The sequence below is a fragment of the Carcharodon carcharias genome, chromosome 14 (assembly GCF_017639515.1).
Source record: "Carcharodon carcharias isolate sCarCar2 chromosome 14, sCarCar2.pri, whole genome shotgun sequence".
NCBI classification, from domain to species: Eukaryota; Metazoa; Chordata; class Chondrichthyes; order Lamniformes; family Lamnidae; genus Carcharodon; species Carcharodon carcharias.
The window spans coordinates 16,654,608-16,681,983 of record NC_054480.1 but is presented as its reverse complement, the minus strand read 5'-3'; the positions used below and the strand labels follow the sequence as shown (position 1 = coordinate 16,681,983).

Here is a 27,376-nt window from a genome sequence, read left to right as displayed (position 1 = left end):
AAGTCATAATTTGGGAGTGGTAAACATGACCGCGGTTATCCCCACATATTGAAGTTCTGACGTAAATTTTTTAATGCAATGTAAGGCATTGATGGATGAATTTCTTTGGAAAAGTCCAGCATAATGCAGGTCTTACATCTTCTGCATTGTCGTCGGCATTCTTCCACCTACGTAAGATGATGGGCATGCAGCAAATAAAATCTACTGGGGATGGGGTAACTTCATATGGTGCACTTTTACTGATGGCTGAAGAGACCAATTTGTGAGGGGCAGGTTCTGCCACAAGCCCTGCCCCTAAGAGTGGAAGGCAATGGCAAACTATCACTGAAAAAACTGCTAGGTAAATAACTCAAGGACCATCAGCAGGCAATGAGCCAAGGGCCTGTCTTTAGGAAGAACACACATAAACAAAATGAATGAATGGAATATACTAAGCATACTTGGCAACTAAGATTATCTTCCTCCAGTACTTGGGATCTAGAATACACTGTCTGAAAGTGCAGTGGAGGCAGGTTCAATCAAGACATTTAAGAAGGAACTGGATTATTATCTGAAAAGGAAAAATCTGCAGAGCTATGGGGAGTAGGCCATGGAGTGGCACTAGGTAAATTGCTCCTTCAGAGAGCCAGTGCAGACACTAAGGGATAAATAGCTTTCTTCTGTGCTGTATCCATTCTGTGATTCTGCGAGGTGCTGCATATGAAGCAGTTCTCAGGTGTCGTTGTGGGTTGTTGTTTTCAGTTTTGGCATCTGTTGCCAAGCTACTGGAGTCACTGATTGTCATGGTGGTGCATATTGGCCCACAGGTGCTCCATTTTGATCTAGTGTCTCCAGATGTGAAATTTGGTGTTTAAGGCCTTCATGTCATGCTTGCAAGCATCCTTGAAACGGAGTTTTGTGCATCCCACTGGTCTTCTGGCTCCGGCTACCTTATCACACAGAAAATCCTTGGCTATGTGGCCAACCTCCATCCTGTGAATGTGCCCGAGCCAGTGAAGTCGTCTCTGCTAACATACCTGGGAGATTTACCTTTGAGAAGACTGCCACATTTGTGATTCTGTCCTTCCATGGTTTGCCCAGAATGCGCTGAAAACAGTGAAGATGAAAATTTTTGAGCTTCCCTTCTTGATAGCTATAAGTTGTCCAGGGGCAGAATTTTTCAATCAGCGTGCGAGGGTTGGCCCGACATGCCGATGTGTGAAATGACATGTGATGACATCGGGCATGCGTCCCAACATAATCGCACAGTCCCACGATATTTCATTTGGTGGGCATGCGCCGGAATCGGCTGCGCGCCCGCCGATATGTAAACAGCCTATTAAGACCATTAAGAAATTAATTAATGTCATTAGTAATGCTGCCCGTCCAACCTTAAGGTTGGCGGGCAGGCGAAAAGACCAAGTGGCCTTCATGTTTTTTAGGAAACCTCATCCACAAGCGGGATGAGGTTTCCTAAAGCTTTTATTTAATAAATAAAAATAAATAAATAAAAGATGTTTTCAAAATATAAGAACATGTACCATCTCTTGTAACACAGTCACATGAGGGGATGTGTTTAAATAAATTTTAAAATAATTAATTTAATTATTTTAATATCGATTCAATTTCCCTGAGGCACAGAGTTGCCCCCAACTGGCGCTGGCTCCAACTCTCCCTTCTCGCTCCGCCTGCGCAGGTAGCGCTGAGCGCTACCGGTCGCATATCATGCTGGGCGGGCCTTAATTGGCCCGCCCGTGTAAAATGACGGAGTGGAGCTGACTGCAAGCGGCGATCGGCTCCGCGACCGCCCCTGCACGCTCCCGCCAAGCCCACCTGCTGCTTGAAAAATTCAGGCACAGGTTTCATAGTCAGACAACTAGGCAATGTTACTTCTTATGCATTGATAGGCTGAAAATTCGGAGAAAATACCCAGCCGTTGTGTTAGTTTAACACAGCATGAGTATGTTGTAAAAGATATAAATTGACTTGCCTAATGGGAACAAATGAATATGGGAATAGGAGGAGGCCATTTTTAGGCCCTGGAGCCTGTTCCACCATTCAATGAGATTGTGGCTGATCTGTGACCTAACTCCGTACACCTGCCTCTGCCCCATATCCACTTTGGCTAACAAGAATTTATGAACCTCAGGTTTAAAATTTACAATTGATCTCGCATCAATTGCTGTTTGTGGAAGAGAGTTCCAAAGTTTTACTACCCTTTGTGTGTTGAAGTGTTTCTTAATTTCACTCCTGAAAGGTCTGGTCCTAATGTTTAAACTACGCCCCCTTGTCCTAGACTCCCCAACTAGCAGGATAAGTTTCACACCGTGTACCCTGTATGTTTTCCTCAATATCGTGAAAACTTGCATCAAATCACCCCATAACTTTCTCAACTTCAGGGAATAAAACCCTTGTTTCTGTAATCGTCCCTCATAATTTATCTCTTGGAGTCCAGATGCCATTCTAATGATTATTAACATGTGCAGTGCTGCTATTATTCAAGTGCTTTGGAAAAGAGAAAATGAAGTGAAGACAGAAAAAAGAAGACAGAAAAGAGAGCAAAATGGGCAATGAGAAAAGAGTAGAAAGAAGAAGCAGCAGATGAGAAAAAACATCAACATGCCGTTTTATGATCACCAGATGTAATTATACAGATTTATGATACAAGCTCTGAAAATGAATATGACTATGCCACCCAGCGAAGTAATGGAGGTTAAGTACTTTTCTAGAGCAATTACAGCAAATGTGTTCTGATTTAAGAGCTGTGTGCTATATCAAATATAGAAAGATGGATGTCTACTTTCAAGCCCCATGTAGGCTTTTTTTTTTGTCTCTCATAATTCTCTCCCCTCTCGAAGGCAATGATAAGTGCTGACATACAATTCCACCAATACCTCAATCAACTGACCAAGCTTTATCGAAGAGTTGAAGATAAATCATTGACAGGTTACCTGATTGCTGATCCAGTCACTGCCTCACTCATACACTGTCCAGCAGGGATAACTGGGTAGCAAATACAATAAGAAGCCCACCTGATGATCCTTCCACCTCCAACACCCTGTCAACTCTCCATTGTCCAAAAATATCCAGGCCAATAGTTGTTAGTGAATTTGCTCAAGTCTGCAATTAAGCTAGTGCGGTTTCAACATTGGTATCACATGCGGCCCTGTGATGAGCTACCAACCTCATATTGTTGCCATCACTAAGACTGCCTATTTCCATCTCCATAGCATTGCCTGACTCTACCCCTGTCTCAGCACATCTGATGCTGAAACCCTCATTCTTGCCTTTGTTTTCTCTATACTTGACTATTCAAACAGGCTCCAGGCTGCATGGTCTCCCACGTTGTATGCTCTGTGAACTTGAGGTTATCCAAAACTCTGCTGCCCGTGTCTTAACTTGCACCAAATCCTGTTTCCCTACACTCTTATTCTCATGACCTATATTGGCTCTGAGTCGAACAATGTTTTGATTTTAAAATTCTCATTCTTGTTTTCGAATCCCTCCCTATCTCTATAATCTCTTCCAGCCCCATAATCCTGCAAGGTGTCTGAGCTCTACTAACTTAGGCCTCTTAAGCGTCCCCATTTATAATTGTTCCACTATTAGTGGCCTTGCCTTTAGTTGCCTAGGCCCCAAGCTCAGGAATACCCTCACTACACCTCTCCACCTCTCTTTCCTCCTTTATGACACCCCTTAAAACATAACTCTTTGACCAAGCTGTTGCTCATCTCACCTAATATCTTCTTGGTACCATACTTTAAGAATTCACCAGTGAACACCTTGGCACGTTTTATAATATTAAAGGCTCCAAATAACTGTATATATATAAATATATATATATATAGAATATAAAGTTGTTGTTGTTGGTGTTATTCAAGCAGAAGCTAAATACTGAACCTGGTATCTTCCTTGTTGGTGTGGCTCATTGTTGTGCAATACGAATGATCCAATGCATTTGGAATTTTGCTGTTGATTTTTTATAGTTTTTATGGGTTGTTAAAACATGTGTTCAGAATTTTCTACAAAGTAACATAATTAAGCAAATGCTGCTGTGGGGCAGTGGCAGAATGCAGAGGATACTGATTCCAATTTTCATGTTAATATGGTCCCCAAAACATACTAATGCCAGAAATCCTGTAATCCCATACAATAAAAATGGAATTATACATATTTGGTATTGCTCAATGACTCCAATTGTAAATGGGTCGAATCATAGAAGGCAAAAGAATCCTATATAATAAAAATGGAATTTGACTTATTCAGTTACTGCAAGCTGGTGGCCCTGATGATAATGTAGCACAGCAAGTTATGTGGAATACTCACTCCTCAACACAATGAATTCCAGACAGATGCCAAATCATTGACAGGGGTGTGAGCCTATGAACTAGCCAAATAAGAGCTCATTTCATTCCCACTGAGCAATATCATAGTAGAAGGAGGCAACAGGCTTATGGTTAGTAGGTAGTTAGGATAGTTACTAACATTCTCCAAAATAGTACTACCAATACTACATTTAAAACACCCAACGGAAAATTATTTGAAGACAGGAAACGAGAATAACATTGGGTTATACAGGGAAACTGAGGGAGGAAAATCCGTCCTCATTGGACATTTAAAACATTCCAAGTTTTAAAAGGTTCAGTCAGTGCACTGGTTCTTTGTACTAAATCAGAAGTTATAACAGAGACATGGTTCTAAAACTAAGGAAACCACAGACTACATGCAAAGTATAACAACTTCTCACCTAAGACTTGTAAACTTGAGAAACAGGCAGCTGCCTGGGTTGTGGACTAGGTTGAAGCATCTGAAAAGGAAATAGGAGAGATTCCAGATTTAACAAGCAGTACAGGGACACAGGCCTGGAGCCAAGAAGATGACGGTGCCAAGGCGGGCTTGGGAAGTAATGCAGCTGCTGCATACAGATCTAAATAACAAAGCAAAGTACATTTTTTTTTCTCATTTCTACTGTCTTTTTGTTACACTGCACCGTATTGTTGAAGTTAGAGTTCTCTAGTACCAGATGTGCGAATAGCAAATTTAAATTATAACCCTTCTTGCTAATTCTGCTCCCTCTACACACACAGTGCTACTGCTTGAATTTCTAAGCTATCTGCTCTCCTTTTTGGGTGAGACGTTAAACCAAAGCCCTCAGGTGTCATCTCTGTCCTCTCAGGTGGACATAAAACATCCTACAGCACTATTCCGAAGATGAGCAGGTGAGTTATCAATGTTTATAATTCAATCAACATCATTAAAACAGATTATTGTTGTGACATTATTGCTTGTGAGATCCTGTTGTGCACAAATTGGCTGCCATGTTTCCTACATTACAACAGTGATTGCACTTCAAAGGTATTTCATTGGTGTAGAGTGCTTTGAGATGACCTGAGGCTGTAAGGGCTGCAATATAAATGCCCCTAGGTGAACATTTTGAATTTTATGTTAATAATAAATTGCTTAGTTAATTTTATTACATTATTCCACAGTTTGGAGACTTACAATCCAAATAAACCCTTTTAATCAAGGCTATATTTTCCATTTTTGGCCTACGAATGGCTAGAAATGTTAATTTGATGAGTCAACTTACTGTAGAGTGCCAACTTGACTCTTATCTGAGCAAGATGTTCATAGTTTAAAACTTCATTCCGGGATTTGGATACAATCTAGCCTGATGCTTACATGTAGCACCGAGGGAATGTAGTACCGAGGGAGTGCTGGATTGTTAGATATAACATCTTTCAGCTGATATGTTAATCGAGATACAGCCTACCAGTTCAGGCTGCTGTCAAAAAAATAAATGGCGTTAGTTGAAGAAGAACAGAGGAATTTTCGCAGTGACCTGGCCAATATTTATTCCTCAACTAATGCCACTAAATACAAATTAACTAGTTATTTATCTCATGGTTGTTGGTAAGACATTGCTGTGTTTAAAACTTATTCACCAACTCAGCCACTTGCTGAGGCTCCTTTGGCAGCACCTTACAAATCTGTGATGTTTACCACCTAGAAGGACAAGGGCAGCAGGCTTATGGGAACATCACCACTTGCAAGTTCACCTCCAAGTCACACACCATCCTGACATGGAACTATATCGCCTTTCCTTCATTGTCACTGGGTGAAAATCCTGGAACTCCTTCCCTAAAAGCACTGTGGGTGTACCTACACCAGATGGGCTGCCGCAGTTCAAGAAGGCAGGTCACCACCACCTTTTCGAGGGAAATGAAGGATGGGGAATGAATACTGGCCTTGCCACACAACCCAAGAAGCTCACAACCCAAGAATAAGTTAAAAAAAATCTTCAAAAGGTAATTAATTGGCTATGGGACTTTCTGGAAAGATGGAAGGCACTATAGAAATGCAAGTTCCTTCATATTTTTGTTTGCTTTATAAAGCATAAATTAACCTTCTAGATTTGGTCTCCAAGGCCTGTTCTGTGAGACATACTTGAATTATTTAAATTCTAGCATTCAGTCTACAAGCGCTCAATTTAACACTTCAGCTGTGAAATCTATGCAAAGCAGAAACCAAATGTTGCAACTATTTTTCAGCCAGCACAACCCCTTAATAATAACAATCTTTGTAATTCATACCCAACCACATTAACTTTCGCAATGTTGTTTTTAAAATTATACCAGCAATTTTTTGATCTCAACACACCACTAATCTTGGTCTACTTTTCACTCTTTTCAGACTTAAAGATAACAGATCCTGAGAAATTGATGTTTGTATTAACAAGCAGATATTGCAGAATCAGAACATGATGCCAGTTAATTTGGTGTGATATGTTGATGTACAGAATGTGAGAAATTGTAATATTCATTGACCATGCACAATTAATGAGGTATATGAAATATAAATACCCTGTTTGAATTTGTTTTGGCAATAATTCTTAAATTAATAAAATGGATTTGAGCGGGTAGGGATTTTAAATAAATAACTTCATTCATTTTGCCATTACTACTAACTTATTTACAGGGAAGCTTATTTAATTATGCTGCTTAATATACTATTATGTTTTAATGTGATTCAGACCCTCGCACTATTTTTTCCTCAGAACTTTTGTTTTTTTTCTCCCCTCTCCTGTTCCTCTGTGCAAAGCTGTAAGTTTGCTGAGTCTTTCTGAGCTCCCCATTTCCTGCACTTTTCATCATAACACATCAACTGGCTATGCCACAGCCGAGACTTCACGCAACCCCACTCCAATTGCATTAACTTCCCCTCCCCAGGGGAAAATAAATGTTTGCATTCTTATGTTGTGTGTGCAACAAATGTACATCAGTTTGTGTCATATACTTTCAACTGTAGAGCACTAACCTAGAGACACATTAAAGATGGAAGTAAGAGCACCATATAAAGCAGTGTGTTTCAAAGAAGCAGCACATCTCACATTCAGATGGCCTGGTCAAGAATTGCTCTCAAGTTTTACGGTGCAAAGACAAAGAAGTAGAAATTATAAATGGGTCCAAAAGGCAATTAAATGATATTCCTGGGGAGAGAAGGGATTGGGGACATGGTGAGAAAGAAAATAAAACCTTGTATTTATACAGAGCTTTTCATGGCCACTGGACATCTCATATTGCTTTACAGCCAGTGAAGTACTCTTGAAGTGTGGTCACTGTTGCAATGTGGGAAACAGCCTGCCGCTGCCTTGCCGAAGAGAGCAGGCTGATCCTTGGGGCCAGCAGGATAAAAGCATGAGGCTGAAGGAGACCAGGCCAAACAAAGTCAAATCTGAGGTAATGTGCACTTTTGAACACAGATTACCCGAGTGCCCCATAACGTTTGCCATCAAATGAAAAACTTTGGTCTCATAGCAAATTCGAAAGCTGTGCAGTAACATGAACCAGGCCTTTTGGGTTCGCCAAAATCAGCTTTAAAAATTGCAATTCCAAATACCCTGCACCCTTAACAAGTTCCTAAAGGAGCTTAATGGGACATTAATTGGTGGCATGCGTGTTGCCCACTGCCTCCCTATCACCCTCTCTTCACCAGCACTTCGAAAATTTCAAACTGTTCCCATGGCCTCAAGGTTTCAAACTGTTCCAGTGGCGTTGGGATCCTGAAATGACCAGGGCAGTGATTTTCGTTCGTGCCTGTACCAGGTACCAACACTGTCAGCATTTGAAAATCCGGCCCCTTATGTCCACCTAAGGGGACAGACTTTAACTTTTCATCTGAAAGGCAGCATGTCTAACAGTGCAGTTCTCCCTCAGTACCACACCAACATGTCAGCATTGTTTCTTGTGCTGCTTAAGTCCTGGAGTGGGTCTTGAACCCAAATCTAATGACTCAGAATAAGCCTACTTAAGGTGGGAAGTTAATCTACAAAAAATGAACAGGTTTATTGGAGTTAATAAAATTTCTTGTCCTAAAAGTTCTTATATTCTTATGACTCTTCTGAAGCTCTCACCACTTGACCATCTTTTAATTTAATTGAATTATCTGTCAATAAGTTCACAGTGACCATATTACAGTTGTTATTCCTTCAGTGTGGCTGTCATTATGCATAGGTTACATAGACGACACTGCTGATGATTGTTTGTGACTACAACCAACCAACATAAACAAGGATCAAAAACTGTTTGAGGGTGTTGGATCCATTTTGGTAGGTCTGAAGAAGTTTTCATAGTCATATGTAGGTTAAGTGTAAGTCTTTATTGACTTTTAGAATTATTTGCAAATTTACAGTAAAGGGTACAAGCTTGGAGCTGTCTCTATGCTTGCTGGTACACATGGCTCTGTCCAGCACTTGAATGACCCTGGGTCTGAGTAATGTGGGGACAGCCAGTCTATCGATGAGGAGGAGACTCCTCCTGTTTCTCCTGTCTGTGCCCTCTGTGGTGCCAATCAGGTAGGAGCAATGTTGGTCCTCTGATGATAGTACCTTCTCTCTTGAGGTCTTTAATCTGACCTTGTTACCTTTCTGTAATTGTGGCAAGTGTCTGGTGCAGTACCGTCTGTTATAGGTGGAAGCTTGCTTCTGTTTGTAAGGTTGCTCTCTTGCTGGGATGTCCTAGTATGAGTTTTTTCAGCAGGGTTGGAAGTTGTGTGCAGACTTTCCTGCCGATTAGGAGTTTGGATGGGGACAGGCCGCATTGTAAAGGGATGGACCTGTATATGAGCAGTGCTGTGGGGAAGTCCTTTTTCTTTTTTAGAAGGGCTTTTACTGCACAGACCCCTCTTTCAGCTTTCCCTTTGACTATGGGAATCTCAGAGAGCTGGTGCAGTGATGGAAGCCGGATGTGGCAGCAAAGTGCATGAAGTACTCATTTAAAAATTATAGGCTATTATCGGACACAACCTCATCTGGGATGCTATGGCTTATGAGCATCTCTCTTAGTGTCTTAATTATGGCCTCTATGGTAGTCGTGTGTAGTTGCTTCACCTCAACCTATATGGGGAAGTAGACCACCGCTATAAGAAACGATTTGCTGTTGAAGATGAACAGGTCAATGTCCAGCCTCTCCCATGGCCTAGTAAGGAATTGTGTGGGATGAGGGGGTCTATTTAGTCCTGCCTGTTCAATGCACACACCTGGCAGTTTGCCATGGTGTCCTCAATCACCTTGGAAACGCCTAGTCACCAGACAGCAGATTGGGCCCATGCTTTTCACTGGGTGATGCTCAGATGGCCCTGGTGTATTTTTTGAAGGATCTCAGGGCACAGGGAGACTGGGGTGACCAGCTGCTCATCGTTGACCAGGAAGTCATCCATAATTGTGAAATGTTTTTGTTATTCGAATCAGGTTTTCATGGTCCCTCACTTTGGTCTCTGCTGAGGCCATGCTTGTTGGCAGGATCTGCGGATGCGGGCAGATTCCTCATCACGCTTTTTGTTGGAGTCTACTTGTGGTCACTGGCAGGTATCTCCTTAAATACTGTAATCTTACTTTTAACATACTTAATTGTTTTGTCTGCATACATTTCCTGTAACACTTTTCCCCATCAAACACCTCTAATTCACTGTCAGCAACTGCAAGGGATCTGCTGGTGTATAGATTTCTGTCCATTTCGAAGCTGTTGGGTGGAATTGTCTGTGCCTGCTGGCATCAGGCACGCTCAGCAGCATGAGCAAACAAAATGGTGAGAAGGCCAAAAATTGGTTTCATGATGTCGTGAAACCGGTTTGCGATCGTCTGCTCAGCCCGTCGAAGGCGAGCTGCATTTCCCGCCTTCCGAAGTTGGGAACCTTATTGTAATAAATCTGCATATCATTATAAGACCAGCCCACTGGAATCATCCCTCCCCCCTCCCCACCCCCGCTGGATTACCTGCCTACGTCGGTGTGATTGCACGCCGACATGTTTCACAACAGCATATATAAGGCATGCACTTGGGGGTCTGCAATTTGAGGGGAACTCGGAGTAACATTGCGCAGCGCTTGCCCAGGTTGCCTGTTGGACTTCAAGGTTGAGGCACGTTGGAGGTGTGGGGGCAAGGGCTGCTCTGCAGTTGAGGCAACTTGGGGGTGGGGGCAAGGTCTGCCCTCTGGTTGAAGGTAGTGCACAAGGACGTGCGGAGTGGCGGAGAGGCAAGTGGCCATGCATTAGGGAAACCTTGTATAAAGTGACCATTCTTCTGCAGCTGAGACAGTTCTGATACAGCCACACTGACATGTGTAGAGTCGGGCTTCTGGCTTATGTGCCCACTCAAACAATGCAGAGGCATTGAAGTGCCACAAAGTGCTCCAGCGTTTTTCACCCCTTGGGCACAGACTGCATACTAATCAGCATTTTAGTGGACTGCAGAACAGTTGGACAACTGCGCACGTTGTACAATCTCCTTGCTAAAGCTGGCTGTAAAGTGCTCACAGCCCCTTGAAATGTCATCATCATGGGGGACCAATCTCCCCCATGGTTCAAGCTAACAGTGTAGCCATGCAGTGTGGGTTAGGAGAATGTCTGCGCCTGAGCTAAGAGCATCGCATGCAGTCCAATGGGCAAGGCTACTGCCAATCAGTCAGGTGGAGCGAGATGGAGGTGGTTGTGATTTCAGGCAGCTATGCAGTGCACTAAACTCTGACGATTCAAGTGGTAGCCAGCACTCTCCAGGATGCGTTAAGGGGCCTTCAGACTTAACCAAGAGAGTTCACGTATACCCAAGCTAACCCATGTTTCTCTCTCTTTCATCCTGCAGGAGGAGCACATCAGGACCATGGAGCCTGGTGACCAGCTTTATGCCTCGAGATGTACAGAGAACAGAGACGACAGAGAAGAGTGTGTTGGAGACGCCTGGTTGTGCCATCGGAGGAGCAGCACCCTCAGGAAGAAGGAGTGGCTGGGGCTCCTGTACACGCTGTTGTAGAGCCACAGCGAGCCATTGTTGGCCAGCTAGACCCAGAGTCTATAGGGTCTTCATTTCTGCAGATGACTGACAACCAGTGTCACCGAAAACTGCGCATGTCTAGGAGACTGGTTGGTCACATCCACCTGCAGGATCTGGCGACACGGGGATATGGAGGGCATCTGCTGCCAGTGGCCAAGAAAATGACCGCAGTGCTCAATTTTTATGCCAGTGGCTCCTTTCAGGGCTCCACAAGTGACCTCTGTGGGATATCACAAGCCTCCACCCACAATGCATTCATGAGGTCAAGATGCCATCTTCGTGAGGGCACACATATTTGTGCATTTTACCCGGGACCAGGAGAGCCAGGATACAAGAGCGATTGGATTTGCCCAGATATCTGATTTTCCACAAGTGCATGGTGCGATCGACTGCACTCACATTGCATTCAGATCTCCATCACAACAAGGGGTCAACTATGTCAACCTCAAGGGCTTCCATTCGCTGAATGTGCAGCTGGTGTGCAACCACCACAAACGCATCCTGCAGGTCTGCGCATGGTTTCCATGGAGGGTCCACGACTCCTACATTCTCAGTCAGTCACAGATCCCTGATATCTTCCAAGTTTCACAGAGGCTGCAGGGTTGGCTCCTAGGGGACAAGGGCTACCTGCAGAGGACGTAGCTGATGACACCCATGCGGCAGCCTCAGACTGCAGCAGAGTGAAGGTATAAGGAGGCTCATGCTGCAACTCGCAATTTGGTGGAGCAAGCCATCAAGATGCTGACTGGACTGGTCTTGTGGAGCCCTGCAAAATAGTCCACAGAGGGTGTCACGCATTGTCATCACCTGCTGCGCCCTTTACAACCTGGCCCTGCAATGGGGAGAGGCGCTGGCTGAGGAGGAGATGCAGGAGCTGGTGGTCTCCTCCTGTGAGTGATGAGGGTGAGGAGGTCCTCGAAGGCGAAGATGATGGCGATGAGGCCTTTGCATGAGTCAGGCGCTCAGGTGGCCCTCATAATTGTTAGATTTGTGAAGGATAATGATGACAAGCAGTGAGGAGTCATCATAGATCTTCACGTTGCACCTATGAATGTTTGACTCCAGTCTGGCTGATGGCAGTACACATACTCTCTGTGATAATGCTCCAGTCGTGGAGATGCAGTGAAGGCCCTAATAGTTGCATGAATGCAGGAGGATGATGACGACATGCAGTGAGGACACTCCATAGATCTTCACATAGCCTCTAAAAATGTCGGACTCCTGTCTGGCCAAGGGCAGCTCGCTTGTGCTCTGTGATCAGGGTAATTACATAGAGATGCATAAAACTTTAAAAGCATCCGATCCTTTGTCCACCTTCAGCACCTGACCCCTTAAGGAGCACAGCATCAATGGTCACAGATGCTGAAGAGATGGGGGCCTAAAAGGTGCTGAGAGCACACAGAGAGAATGATGGAACTCTGTGACACCTGCCCACAACATTCTGGAAGCAATGACAAGCACCGAGGTGCAGGCATCACTAATGTGTTCAGGGAGTGTGAGGCCGGACCATCACTTTGGTCTGAAGGCTGCACAAAGCACAGGGAAGAGGCCCTAGATTGAGACACCTGCCTTTATCTTGTGCAGAAAGGTTTCACATCTGAATGACATGAACGCAGCTCATCAGAACAAGGATCCACAAGCAGGGAAACATTCTTGGGAGTTTATTTACAATAGTGAACATTATGTATAAGTGATTAACAACCATGCCCAGCTGTGCAACTACTTCTTAACTTTCCAAATCCTGCCACCATGTCTTGGTGCTCCCAGGACATCCACAGCAGAGGTGGAGGCAGCCTGCTGACTGCTACGCCCTGTCTGTGATGACCTTGGCGGGCATCCTCTGGAGGGCTGAGTCATTGAGGGCCCCGGCCTGCTTTTGGGGTCCTGCTGTATGGCAGTGGCACCCTCCTCGGCCTGTGGAGCTGGAGCTGCTGAGGTCACAGGAAGAGGGGATTTGAATGCACTGGACACTCCCAGAGTCATCTGAATGGATGGCCCTGGGGGTACACCTGCTGATCATTCTCTCAATGGGTGCCCAAGGGCCCCTCCTTGAGGGCTGACTCCATGAGGAGAAGGGGTAGCTGGAGTGAAATCAGGCTTCCCCGTATCCCTCTCGTGTATACACTGTTGGAGGCCAACTATGGTATCAACGATGGAGTTCAGCCCATGCAGCAGTGCAGGAGTGACATCCTGGACTAAGGATTCCATGGCGGCCGCCATCCTACCAGTGTTGACCTCGGTGCATTGGCATGCCAGCGCTATCACCTCAATCTGAAGGTGGATGGATTCCTCCATCGTGCCTTGCAACCTGAGGAGTGCAGCAGACTTCCTTTCCTGGTATTCCCTACTTGCCTTTGCAACTCCAGCAACTGTGACATGACCAAGTCCAAAGGCTCATCATCTGACTCGAACTCAACAAATTCCTACCTCCAACAGTCCTCCGAGTGCCGGACACCTGGGAAGTCCTTGCCACTGCTTCCTGTGGATCAGCAAGTGTGATGTGCTCACCACATTGTGATCCTGGGGCTACTCAAAAGCTCGGTCCCACTGAGGTGTGTGTCTCTGCGCTGTGACGGGACTTCAAGGAGTTTGTGTTCAGATTACTCTTCTGAGATGACTTCAGGGCGTGACTGGAGGCCCTGGGTCGTGGACGTTCTTGGCTGTTTCCCAGATGTGCCTGCAGAAGCATGGAGAGATAATTAGTGCATGGCAGTGGCCTGTGAAACAGGATGCATCACTCATGGCATGGTTGTCTGATGGGTGTTGCACTGCTGGTTCTTCACTTGGTGGAGCACCTCCGGCCTCACCATCAGCACAAGTCTGGTACAGATCCTCGCTGGCCAGCTGGATGGCTCTGCTTTCAAAGTCCTTGAGGACCTTGATTTCAGGCATTCCTCCACCAGTCTGTGAACTCTCCTTCTTGTTGTTTGCCAGCTTGTCCTGCATGAATAGAGATGGATACCATGATGCCTGCCAGGCCAGATGATAAGGATGCCTAGCAAGTGTGGACGTGAGTGGTCTCATGGATGGGATGAGGACAATTATGGTGTGTGTGAGAGAGTGAATGGTGATGTCTCTTGAACTGGTCATGAGTGAGGCCCTGTGGATGTGTGATGAGTTTGTGAGTGCATGAGTTGAGAGCGATGAGTGACTTACCCTGGCAGAACGGAGATCATTCATCCTCTTGTGGCACTGGGTGGCTGTCCTCTTTTGCAGGGCGTTAGCGCTGACCATCATTGCCAGCGCCTCCCAAGCCAGATTAGTGATGTTGCTAAAATAAAATCAAAGTACTATGGATGCTGGAAATCTGAAATAAAAACAGAAAATGCTGGAAAACTCAGATCTGACAGCATCTGTGGAGAGAGAAACAGAGTTAACATTTTGCGTCTGCATGACCCTTCTTAGCTCTGAAGAAGACTCATACGGAATTGAAACGTAAGCTCTGTTTCTCTCTCCTCAGATGTTGTCAGACCTGCTGAATTTTTCCAGCATTTTCTGTTTTTATTTTATATTAGTGATGTTGCTTCCCATCTTGCAACCCGAGCGGGGGTAGAGAGCATCACGCCGGGCCTCCGCTGGATCCAAAAGGCACTCAATTGAACCTGGGGGCTGCAGTCTTCTTGCCTTTCGGGGCCATATCTTCCTTCCATCAGTCATGGGTTAGAAGCACTGAGAGGAGTGCACGCGGCTGCATTTTAAATATGGCGCCCCGTGTGCTGAGGTGGCGGGCGATGACAGCCTGCCCATCATGGAAACGGCTTGTTTCCCAGGAATACATAATTAATGCTACAGGTTTGGGATGGTACGGCGTGAGAAGCCACCCTTGCAGCCAGCTGGTAAAACATCATTTTACCTGCTCACTGCTGCACTTAGTGCAAATCTAGGATGATTCTGCCTATCGTTTTAATCTGAGGTCCTTATCCATGCTTTATTTTACCTCCAGACTTGACTACTCCAAAGCTCTCCAAGCCAGCCTCTCATTTCCACCCTTTGTAAATTTGAGCTCATCCAAACCTCTGCTCCTCAAGTACTAACTAGTATGAAATCCTGTTCACTCATCAAGCATACTCAGGCTGACCTACATTGGCTTCCCTCTGGCCTCTTATGTGACTCCAAATTCCTTTGCTTCGCCATTACTGGCTGTGCCTTCAGCTGTCTAGGCTGTTTGAATAGTAGCTCTAGAATTCCTCCCTAAACCTCTTCACTTCTCTACCTGTCATCCCACCTTGAAGGCACTGTTAAAACCTCCCTCTTTCACCAAGCTTTGGGTCACCTGTCCTAATATCTCCTCTTGTGGCTCAGTGTATAAGTTGTGCCTCAATGTATAAACTGTGCCTGACAACATTCTGCAAAGGACTTTGGGATGTTTTACCATGTTAAAAGCACCATACCCAGGCCTTTGGCTCCTGACCAAAATCCAAAGAAGCTACATGTGTGGATGACAGCTTATGTGTGTCAGGTCTGACTTCATTGTCCCCAGTGATCATTTAGACTGCTGGGTCTCATTGCGCAGTATCACATATGAGCATTAGCTGGATTTGCCAATGCCAGCAGGACATATTCTTGGAGGATTCATCACATAATGCTTCAAGGTTCAAAACACGTCACCCAGTCAAACAGCCCTATTGCCTGTCTCCAATAATTACTTCATGAATAAACAAATCATAAAATGGTGACACCACAGAAGGAGACCATTTGGCCTGTTGTGTACATGCCAGCTCTCTGCAAGAGCGACTACAGCTAGATCCATTCCAACGCCCTTTCCCCATAACCCTGCAATTTTTTTCTGTACAGGTGCTCACCCACTTCCCTTTTCAAAGACCCGATTTCATCTGCCTCCATCACACTTTCTGTCAGAGCATTTCAGATCCCAACCCCTCGCTGGGTAAAAAAAGCTTTTCCTCATGTTGCCATTGGTTCTTTAAATCCATGTCCTCTGGTTCCTGTCCCTCTGTCAATGGGAACAGTTTCTCTATATCTACTCTGTCTAGACCCTGCATGACTTTGAACATCCCTATCATGAGGGTTATCTCCCCGCAACTAAAGAAGTCAATGAGAATTGGGAGGGGGGGGGGTGTCAAACTCTTCACCAACCGAAGCCATAATGTATCAAAGAGAATCCTCCTAGGCAGCAGTCTTCCGAACCTTTAATGCATGGAGAATCCAGGACAATTCTGGAGCACTGGCAACTAAACCGTATCTCAGCATGAACCAATTTTTTCAAGAAGAGTGGTGAAAATTGGAGATAGAGAGGTAATAAAAAGGTTTGAATTTTAATCTAATTTTCAATCCACTTTTGTACAGATCTATCATTGTTACTCATTCCTTCAGAAATGAAGATACTGGGAAAGCAGTTGAGTTCTTGCATTTCTGTGATTGAGTTGAAGCTTAAGGAATACAATGCTACAGCGACCCTATGAGTCAAGAGGCAGTACTGCATGATGTCAGTTGCAATACGTTTACAGAAATTTTTAATTGTAGCAGAAACGTTGTCGCACCTCCAAAAATAGCTTTATTGTTTTTATTTAATGGAGTAGGGTGGAGTTGGTAACTCTAATCCTGATGCTATTAGAGTCCCAGTATTGGTGAATGTGACCATTGAGACTTCCAGCATAACCTTTCTTGTTTCAGCCACATCATATGAGAGAGGGAGTGAAAACTCTCAGGGTGCAAGCATGAGGAGCCCTGTTGAAAATTATTGCAGAGTGCTTTCAATTGAGTTGACCAAAGAATTGTCAGAAACAAAATGAAGGCTTAGAGGAGATTTGATAGTGGTGTTTGATGTTAAAAAGGATTTGGATAGAGTAAATAAAGAGAAGCTGTTTCCAATCATTGAAGTGTTGGTAAACAGAGCATAAGAAATAGGAGCGGGAGCAGGTCATTCTGCCCTGGAGCAGGCCCCATCATTCAATAAGATCATGGCTGATCTGATAGTGGCCTCAACTCCACTTTATTGTCTGCCCCACATAACCCTTGAATTGCATGTAGATCAAAAATTAATATTTCAATTCAATTCTTGGGAGCCTGGCTCTGAGAGTTAGCTCCTGGCATCTCTGGTATTAAAACTATTTTCCATGGCCCAGTAGCAGGATTGTAGACTCAGATAAAATAGCCATGTGACTACAGAACAACAGGAAGGCAGGGTTCCTAGAATCCAGAATAAAAGAACATCAAGCCAGCAATAACATAAATGACGTGCATTCTCTGAAAAGCACCAGTATCTCTACCTCTCACTTGACATATTGAAGTCTGTTCTGTATTTGTCTCTAGGGCTGTTTAGCTGTTGGTACTGTATTAATGCATCTACTTTAAAGCAGATCATAAAGTCATAAGATCATAAATAAAGGAGCAGAAGTAGGCCATTCAGCCCATTGAGCCTGCTTTGCTTCGTGGTTGATTGATAATCCATAACCCTTGACGCCCTTGTCAATCAAATTTTGTCTAACTCAGCCTTGAATATGTTCAATAACCCGGTCCCCACTGTTCTACAGGATAAAGATTTTATGACCCTTAGAGAGAAGAAATTGTTCCTCATTTCCATCTTAAATAGGAAACCCCTTATTCAGAAACTGCGTCCCCTGGTTCCATCCTCTTAACATCTACCCTGTCAAGTCCCCTCAGAATCTTCCTGTTTCAATAAGATCACCTCTCATTCTTCTAAACTCCAATGAGTATAGGTCCAGCTTGCTCAACCTTTCTCATTAGGCAACCTCTTCATCCCAGGAATTAACCTAGTGAATCTCTCTGAACTGCCTCCAATGCAAATATATCCCTCCTTAAATAAGGAGACCAAAACTGAACACAGTACCTTAGGTGTGGTCTCAATGCCCTGTACAGTTGTAGTAAGACTTCCCTGCTTTGACAGTCCATCCTCCTTGCAATAAAGGCCAACATTCTAACTGCCTTCCTAATTACTTGCTGTACCTGCATGTTAACTTTTTGTGATTCATGTATGAGGACACTCATACCCCCCTGTACTACAACACTCTGTAGTCTCTCCCCATTTAAATTATATTCTGCTTTTCTATTCTTACTACCAAAGTGAATAACATTATACTTCTCTACATTATACACCATCTGCCATCAAATTGCCCACTCATTTAACCAATCTATATCCCTTGCAGACTCTTTGTGTCCTTATTACAACTTAGTTTCTCACCTTTTTTTATATTCTTCAATGGGATGTGGGTGACACTGACAAGGCCAGCCTTTGTTGTCCATCCCTAATCACCATTGAGAAGGTGGTGGTGAGCTACATTCTTAAACCACTGCAGTTCATCTGGTGCAGGTATATCCACAGTGTGGTTAGGAAGGGAGCTCCAGGATTTTGATCCAGCGACAATGAAGGAATGGCAATATAGTTCCAAGTCAGGGTGGTGTACGGCTTTGAAGGGAACTTGCAGGTTGTGGCATCTGCTACTCTCGTCCTTTTAAGTGGTAGAGGTCATGGGTTTATAAGGTGTTGTTGAAGGGGGCTTGGCGAGTTGCTGATGGATCTGGAGTGAGTCTGGAACTCACTGCCTGAAAGGGTGGTTGAGTCAGAAACTCTTGTAACATTTAAGAAGTATTTAGATATTCACTTGTGTTGCCATAGCCTCCAGGGCCATGGGCCAAGCGTTGGAAAATGGGATTAGTGTAGTCAGATCTTTGTTGATCGGCATGGACACAATGGGCCGAATGGCCTCCTTCTGTGCTGTAGACATCTATGAGTCTATCTTGTAGATGGTACACACTGCTGCAATTGTGCATCACTGTTGAAGAGAATGAATGTTTAAGGTGGTGAAAGGAGAACCAATCATGTGGCTGCTTTGTTCTGGATGGTGTTGAGCTTCTCGGGTGTAGTGGGGGCTGCACTCTTCCAGGCATGTGGATAGCATTCCATCACACTCCTGACTTATGCTTCGTATCCAGATGGTAAACACCACGCTGACAGAATTCATGGTTCCAACAAATTACTTTGCTAAAGTAATATTAAACAGGAGAACAAATATTACAATACTTCATCTGAAGAACATATTTCTTTTGTTAGCAGTGACTATGCTTCAAAAAGTACTTCATTGGCTGTAAAGCTGTAAATTCATTGGAATGTCGTGATGTCATGAAATGCTTAAGCTGTTTCTCTCTTTAATTACAGTATATAATTGAAAAAAATAAAAACCCTTAAAAGTGCTACAGTTCTGGTCAGTAACTTTTAGATCACACATCCAAGATTTAAAAACTTTGCATGGGAAATGAAACTTACATTGTCCTTTCTCACTTGAATTGACTTGAAGCAGCTGTTACCGTAATATATCCCCAGCCTGCACTGCCCTGGAGGCAGAACTGCCCACTTAGATTCAGAACAAAGGCAGGAGATAGCTCGCATACCATCTTGATTACTATTAATCACCCAGCATCTGCTTTGCCCAGGAGATGCTAATTCTGACAGTGTGCACCTAGATGGCTTCTGAAAACAAAGCTTATTTTGACAGTTAAGCTCTTACAAATGATGGTGCTGTCTCCCTCATTAAGCAAGGTTCAGTTAAGATATTCAAGATCCCCTCTCAGTAAGTAGATAAACAAGCTGTTAATCAATTACATCTTTCTCTGGGGAGACAGCAATTATAGATTTGCTCGACAATTTGCATGCAAATCTGAAAGGACAAATACCCCATTTGTCTTGATTAACTGACACAACAAACCAAAGGTAATTTTTCCAGAGAGCCAACATATTTTAAAGCTGTTCGAGTCCTGACACAACTGCACATACATTGCCAAAGAAAGTTATAACATAAGAGAGAGATTCTTCTGGCTTGAAGCAATACGGACCTACATATCTGTTATAGGAACCTCACAGAAATATTACCAGGATACAGAATGTAAACATGAAAACAATTCTTCCACATACCCCGAGAGAGCAAGGCAAGAGGGCACAGGTAACAGGAACATAGGAATCGCTAGATGAAAGAAGACCAAGGTCCATCTCGTTTGCTTGCTACCACCTTGATAGTCCAATCACACACTGCTAATGGACTTTTGACTAATGTAAAAAACATAGCAATCAATCTCAATCAATTAGTCTACAACAGACGCAGACAGGACATGAGAAAATCCCTAGTGATAGTGTTTTGGGAACTGTGGGTCTTCCTAAGCACACTACACTCACCGCATGTCATACTCATACTGCATCAATAAAATGTTATTTTCTGAAAGAAAACTAACCAGTTTTTATTTGCATGAATCAATACTAACTGCACCCAGTGTCCCAAGGGATGCTATTCCATAGATTGAGCACTCATTCGCTGAAATACTGATTAGACAGATTCATTTTGAATTTACTCCCTTTCAAGTGCAGGCCGTATCCCCTAGTCATAAAATGGTACATCTTATTGATTGATTAATGGGGAGTTGTTAACAGAAGTTGCAGTAGCTTTTGTAATGCTTTAGTTACAATTATGAGGTTTATAAGATTGTTATGTTTTGGGACTGTGTCTTTCATTTAAGGTAAAATGAAGGGGACCATGTGAACTGTTCTGAAGTCTGCTTGACAGCAGGTCATAGTTTGATTGTTAAAGATAAAATTGTTTTACTGGGAAGAAGGTGCAAGATGTTGATACTTGGAGATAATGTCAGCAGCCTGTGCGCAAACAGTGGACTTTGTTTCCAAAGTTCCAGAAAATTGTTGAGAATGTCTGGTTGTAAACAATTGTGCTTTAAAATGTTCATTAACTTCCATGATAAAAGAGAGTTGGGGTCTCAAAGATAGTTTAACAACATCTCTACCTGGATACAATGCCCTTCAAGATGGGAAGGGTACAAAGGAAGCCATTGTGAGGCCATTGTCATATTTCCTGAAATAGCACTGAATATCACACTCAGGTTAGTCTCATGGGGTCCAAGAGAGAGTGAGCAGCTAGAGGCTGAAAGTCTTTCTGGTTCACCATGCCAAATTATGGCTGGAAGCTCACACTCAGATTGAAGACCAAATTTGTGAGGAGTTAAATCGAAGCTGGAAGATTCACCTAGCTGGCATTAGAGGGAGGCTCTCCGGTTATACATTCACGGTGAAGGACAGTTCTGGGCCAGGACTTTATGGCCCCTCCTACTTGGCGGGATATTATGGTCCTGCTGAAATGAATGAAGATTTAAATGGCTCACTGCATCTGCAGGGGGTGGGGTGGGGTGAGGTGGGGTGGGATGGGATGGGATGGGAGACATGCTGTGGCGGGGGTGTAAAATCCTGGTCTAGGAGTTAGAAGTTACGAGGCTGAGAAGGGAAAAGAACAGAAGTAAACCATTGGGAACTAAGAATCATTTTGGACTGATTTTAGGAGATTGTCTTCGGATATACCAGTGAGGTGTGTTTTTTCGGTTGTCCTAAAAATAAGGATGGGATGTTCCGTTCCATGGTTTAAAGTATAAGTTGCCTACAAAAATGGTGTTTAATTGGGTGACCAGATTTTCAAAAGTCAAAACTGGGACACATTGAAAAGTCTTAGGAAGATGGGGCTCTGTGATGATGCACGTGTCGGGCGACCAATAGCAGGAATCTGGGGGAAGGGCTGCTGAAGGTAGGAGGGCACCTCTCAGAATATGTCTAGCCAGAGTTAATGACCATATTAAGACACCTAATCATTGAAGCCAGCAGTTACAAACCACAGGCTTTTGTTTCAATGACATTTCCGCCTCATTTTCTTAAAAAAAACTGAACCAAGGCTTTGTTTGTCACAAGACTGCAGAACGCTCTATTCTGCTCTAACTTTACTCTGCAATGCACAATGGTAAGACCAATCTCCATTTAAAAGCCTCATTTATTTTCATTTGCACACTGACTTTGAACAATATACATTTGCAGCCAGAAGCTGGATCTTGAACGAGTGAATGCACCTCAGGTGTGGGAGATTCTGTTTGCACCCAGAGCCGCAAGTAGGAAGCCACATGATCTTTCAATGAGAAATCTGGTTGAACATGCAATGGCTCAAACGAACTTGCCTGTCACCTTCCTCAGCACTGATTGGAGGTTTACCGCTGGGTGATGTTCGACTACCTCGGCTGCGGCTTGTGGTTGATGGACACTGTTGTCGATCTTCTGTCATCACCCAGTAGCTGACTCCCTCCTGGCTCCCAGGTTGTTATGGGGTAAATTTATAGGGGTTCATGTGGGTAAATTACCCTCAGTAACTTCTATAAATTAACAACAGTGCCTCCTATAAATCAATGGGTGGAATTTTCCCAGAATTGCACTAAGCGCAGTTGTGGGCTGGCAAATGGGAGTCCTACCCGCCGACGAAAATGGCAGGTTTTCACGCCGTATTGTCCTGAACCCACCTCATTTATTTATTCACTTCCACAAACATGCTGTTTTCATGGCGAGCGGGCTCTCATTTGCCCACCCGCCATCACCCCACTGTTGCATTACGCCAACTGCTATATATAAAAGGCAGCCACCAGTAAAGTGTTCACTACCACCAGCTCACCATGGCTGCCTGGGACAAATGGCCAGCAAAGGGAAAAAGACAGCAGCCCCTGCTTCAACAACGGGTCTCTTGGGCGAATGCTGGATGCTGTGGAGGCCCACCAGGATGTGGTCTACCCCCACTCTGGCCGCAGGATGGGCAGCAAAGTCATCAACCTGGCTTGGGAGGTGGTGGCAGCGATGGTCAGTGCAAACGCCCTGCAGAAGAGGACAGCCACTCAGTTCCTCAAAAGGACGAATGATCTCTTCCATTCCACCAGGGTAAGTCACTCTTTTCATCACTCCCAACTCACAAACCCATCACACATCCACAGGGCCCTCACTCACAGTCAGTGCAAGGTACATCACCAATCACTCTTTCTCACACACCGTCATTGCCCTCATCCCAAACATGGGACCACTCACCACCCACACGGGCCAGGCATACTTATCATCTGGCCAGGCAGGCGTCCTGATCCACTCTCCCTATCTCTATCCATGCAGGACAAACTGGCTTACAACAAGAGGGAAAGGTTGCAGACAGGTGGAGGGATGTCGGAGATCAAAGTTCTGGAAGAATTCGAAAACAGAGCCGTCCAGCTGGCTGGCGATGACTGGTGAGGTCGGCACTGCTCTACCAAGTGAGGATCCAGCAGCGCAACATCCATCAGATAACCATGCTGTGAGCGATATGTCCTCTTTCACAGGCCACTGTCATGCACTAATTATCTCCCCTTGCTTTCGCAGGCACATCTGCCAAACAGCCAACAGAGTCCATGACCCAGGGCCTCCAATCAAGCCCCAAAGAGACCTCTGGAGGAATCTGAAGGCACCCTCCCTGAAGACCTGTCACAGTGCTCACCCACACCCTTCACCAGCGCAGAGACACACCTCGGTGGGACCTAGCTTTAGAGTAGCCTCAGGATCACAATCTGGTGAGCAAATCGCACTTTCTGATCCACAGTAGGCAGAGGCAGGGACTTCCCAGGTCCCCGGCACTCGGTGGACTGCTGGAAGCCACAACGTTGCTGAATCCAAGTCAGATGACGAGCCTCTGGACTTAGTCATGTCACAGTTGCTGGAGCTGCAAAGGCAAGATAGGGAACATCAGGAAGGGATGTCCGCTGCACTCCTCAGATTGCAAGGCACAAGGGAGGAGTTTGTCTATCTTCAGGCTGAGGTGATAGCGCCAGCATTGCAACGCACCAGGGTCAACACTGGCAGGATGGTGGTTGCCATGGAGAGCTTGGTCCAGGATGTCACTCCTGCACTGCTGCACAGGCTTAACTCCATAGTTGGCCTCCAACAGTGTATACGCGAGAGGGGTGCTGGGCAGCTCGATCCCACTCCAGCTACCCCTTCTGCTCACGGAATCAGCCAGGGACCCGCGGCACCCTTAGGGAGGAGGATCAGCAGGTGCACACTCCAAACCATCCACCCAGGTGACTCTGGGAGTGACCGGCCCATCCGAATCCCCTCTTCCTGTGACCTCTCAGCTCCAGCTTCACAGGCAGGAGAGGGTGCCACTGCCACACAGCAGGACCCCGAAAGTAGGCCGGGGCCCTCCAAGTCTCAGCCCGCCAGAGGACGCCCGCCAAATCACAGACAGGGCATCAGAGTCAGCAGGCTGCCTCCACCTCCGCTGTGGATGTCTGCGGAGCACCAAGATGTAGTGGCAGGGTTAGGAAAGTTGGGTAAAAGTAGTTGCACAGCCGGGCACGGGTGTTGATCATTTGTATAAATTGTTCACTATTGTCAATAATCTCCTAAGAATGTCTCCCTGTCTATGGCTCCTTGTTCTAATGAGCAGTGTTCTTGTCACTCAGATGTGAAACCTTTCTGCACAAGATAAAAGGCAGTGTCTCAGACCAGGGCCTCTTCCCTGTGCTCTGTGTAGCCTTCAGACCACAATAATGCTCCAGCCTCATACTCCCTGGAAACATTACTGACGCCTGCACCTCAGTGGTACTGGTCATTGCTGCCAGAATGTAGTGGGTAGGCGCCAGAGAGTTCTCTCATTCTCTCAGTGTGCTCTCAGCACCTTTTAGGTGGGGCTGGCCCCCATCACACCAGCACCTGCGACCAGTGATGCTGTGCACCTGTTCTTGAAGGGCTGAGCTGTTGAAGGCAGACACAGCATCAGATGCTTCTAAAGTTTCACGGCTGCGTCTCTGAGGTGGCCCTTATTATGGAGTGCAAACGAGCTGCCCTCGGCCAGACAGGAGTCAGACATTGTCAGAGGCTATGTGAAGATCTATGGGGCGTCCTCACTGCATCTTGTCATCATCCTCCTGCGATTGAGTGACTATTAGGGCCTTCACTGCATCTCCATGACAGAAGCATTCTCACAGAGGGCATTGGCACTGAGATAAGCCAGGCTGGAGTCAAACATTCACAACTGAGATGTGAGGATTCACGGGGACACTTCACTGCATGTCGTCATCATCCTCCACAAACCTGGCAGCTATGAGGGCCTCCCGAACGCGCCTGCCTCATCTAGCCAGTGCGAAAGCCTCATCCCTGTCATCGTCACCACCAAGGACCCCCTCACCCTCATCCCCGTCGGCGTCCTCCTCATTGGAGGAGACGTGCAGCTCCTCCATCTCCTCCTCAGCCAGCTCCTCTCCCTGTTGCAGCACCAGGTTGTAAAGGGTACAGTAGATGACAATGATGCGTGAAATCTTTTGTGGACTATATTGCAGGGCTCCACCAGATCGGTCCAGGCACCGGAACCGCATCTTCAGCATCCCGATGGTCTGCTCTACCAAGTTGTGAGCTGCTGCATGAACCTCATTATAGCATCGCTCTGCTGCAGTCTGAGGCCGCCGCATAGGTCATCAGCCACGGCCTCCGTGGGTAGCACTTGTCCCCGAGGAACGAGCCCTGCGGCCTCTGTGGACCCTGGAAGACTGCGAGTGACTCAGGATGGAGGAGTTGTGCACACTCCCTGGAAACCATGCGCACACCTGCAGGATGCATTTCTGGTGGTCTCATACCAGCTGTACGTTCAGTGAGTGGAAGCCATTGTGGTTGATGAAGTCCATTGAGTGTAGCGACAGAGACCTGAGCGCCACATGAGTGCAGTCAATCGCACCCTGTACCTGTGGGAATCCCAAGATCAGGAAAATACAATGGCCCTTGCATCCTGGTTGTCCCGGTCCCAGGCAAAATGCACAAAGTTGTGCGCCATGGAGAAGGTGGCATCCGTGACCTCATGGATGCATTTGTGGGTGGCGGCTTGTGATAACCCACGGAGGTCACCTGTGGAGCCCTGAAAGGAGCCACTAGCACAGAAATTTAGTGTCGCAGTCACTTTCACAGCCACTGGCAGTGGATGCCCTCCATGTCCCCTTGGCGCCAAGTCCTGCAGTAAGTGGCAGATGTGAGCCACCAGGTTCTTAGATATGTGCAGTCTTCGGCGACACTGGTTCTCAGTCGTCTGCAGGAATGGCAGGCGACTTCTATAGACCCTGGGTGTTGCTAGCGCTGACTGGCCAAGGTTCACTGTCACTCCTGGGCAGCGTGTGCGGGACCCCCTGTTGCCCCTTCATGAGGTTGCTGCTTCTGCCTTTGCGCAGCCAGGTGTCTCAGTCACTCTCTCCTCCATCTTCTATGGTCTCTGTAGGCCATCAGGCATGCAGGTAGGTCACCAGGATCCATGATCCTGATGTGGTCCCTCTGCAGCATTAAAGAGAGAGAGAGACGTGGTTATCATAGCTGTACTTAGCACCTTTCCTAGCCCTGTGTGACCACCCCTTAATGCTTCCCGGAGAGTGCTGGTCACCCCTTGGTGAGCCAGAGATGAGTGCGCTGCATGGCTGCCCTGCGACTTGGAGGACACTGGTCCAAACCGGGATGATGAGATTGCAAGGGGCTGTGAGCGCCTCCAGCAGTGACTGCTACATGGCCAGTATTGGCGAGGAGATTATATGCGTGCAGTCCTACTGCTCTATGGTCCAATAAAGTGATGGCAGACACGAAGTCTGTGCCGGGGGAGGGGTGGGGGTGTTAAGGTATGGAGCGCTTGGTAGCCCTTTGGCGCCTCCCCATTGCTTGCATAGTCGGCAGGCTAGGAGTCCAACCGCAATCATATCACTGTGGCTGTGCCTGATCTGCCTCAGTTGCACAGGCATGGTCAGTTTATAGACGTGTCCCTAATGCGTGGCCATTTCCCTCGCTCACCCTGCCCCCCACCTCGATTACCTGTGCGCGGATGCAGCGCCAGTGCAGCACTTGACCCCCTCCCCCCCCCCCCCCCACCCCCCCCACCGACAACAGTCACCTCTGAGGCTGGCCAGCACTTGCCTCAGGACATCCCCCCGACCCTCAGCTAGCACTTGCCCCCACCCCCTTGAGGCCTGTAAACAGGAGAGCTGTGGAGAACACTGCTGCTCACTCACCTCAGTGAAGGCCGTCGTGCACATCACCTGTGTGCTGTTGTGCAACACGTTGGTGTGTTCTCCCGTCGACGTAGATGGTCGATATGGTGGGGGTCCAAGAGCCTAGCGGGATGGCCTTTTAATTGTATGCTGATGTATTACAATTAGCTCCTCACCGACTGATGGCAGGAAATGTGGCCTGCTGTTGGCAGGCTGAGCAGACGACCACAACCTGCCTTCACGCCGTCATGAAGCAG

The 27,376-nt window shown here is 46.0% G+C and overlaps 1 long non-coding RNA gene across 1 annotated transcript; it reads right to left on the bottom strand.

The window, feature by feature from the left end:
• Positions 1–890: 890 nt before the first annotated feature.
• Positions 891–27,332, bottom strand: LOC121287389. Its single transcript, XR_005945183.1, has 3 exons — positions 27,141–27,332; positions 4,727–4,786; positions 891–1,086 (listed from the first exon to the last, which is right to left on the bottom strand). It is a non-coding gene; the product is annotated as an uncharacterized LOC121287389 (long non-coding RNA).
• Between the last annotated feature and the right edge of the window lie 44 nt (positions 27,333–27,376).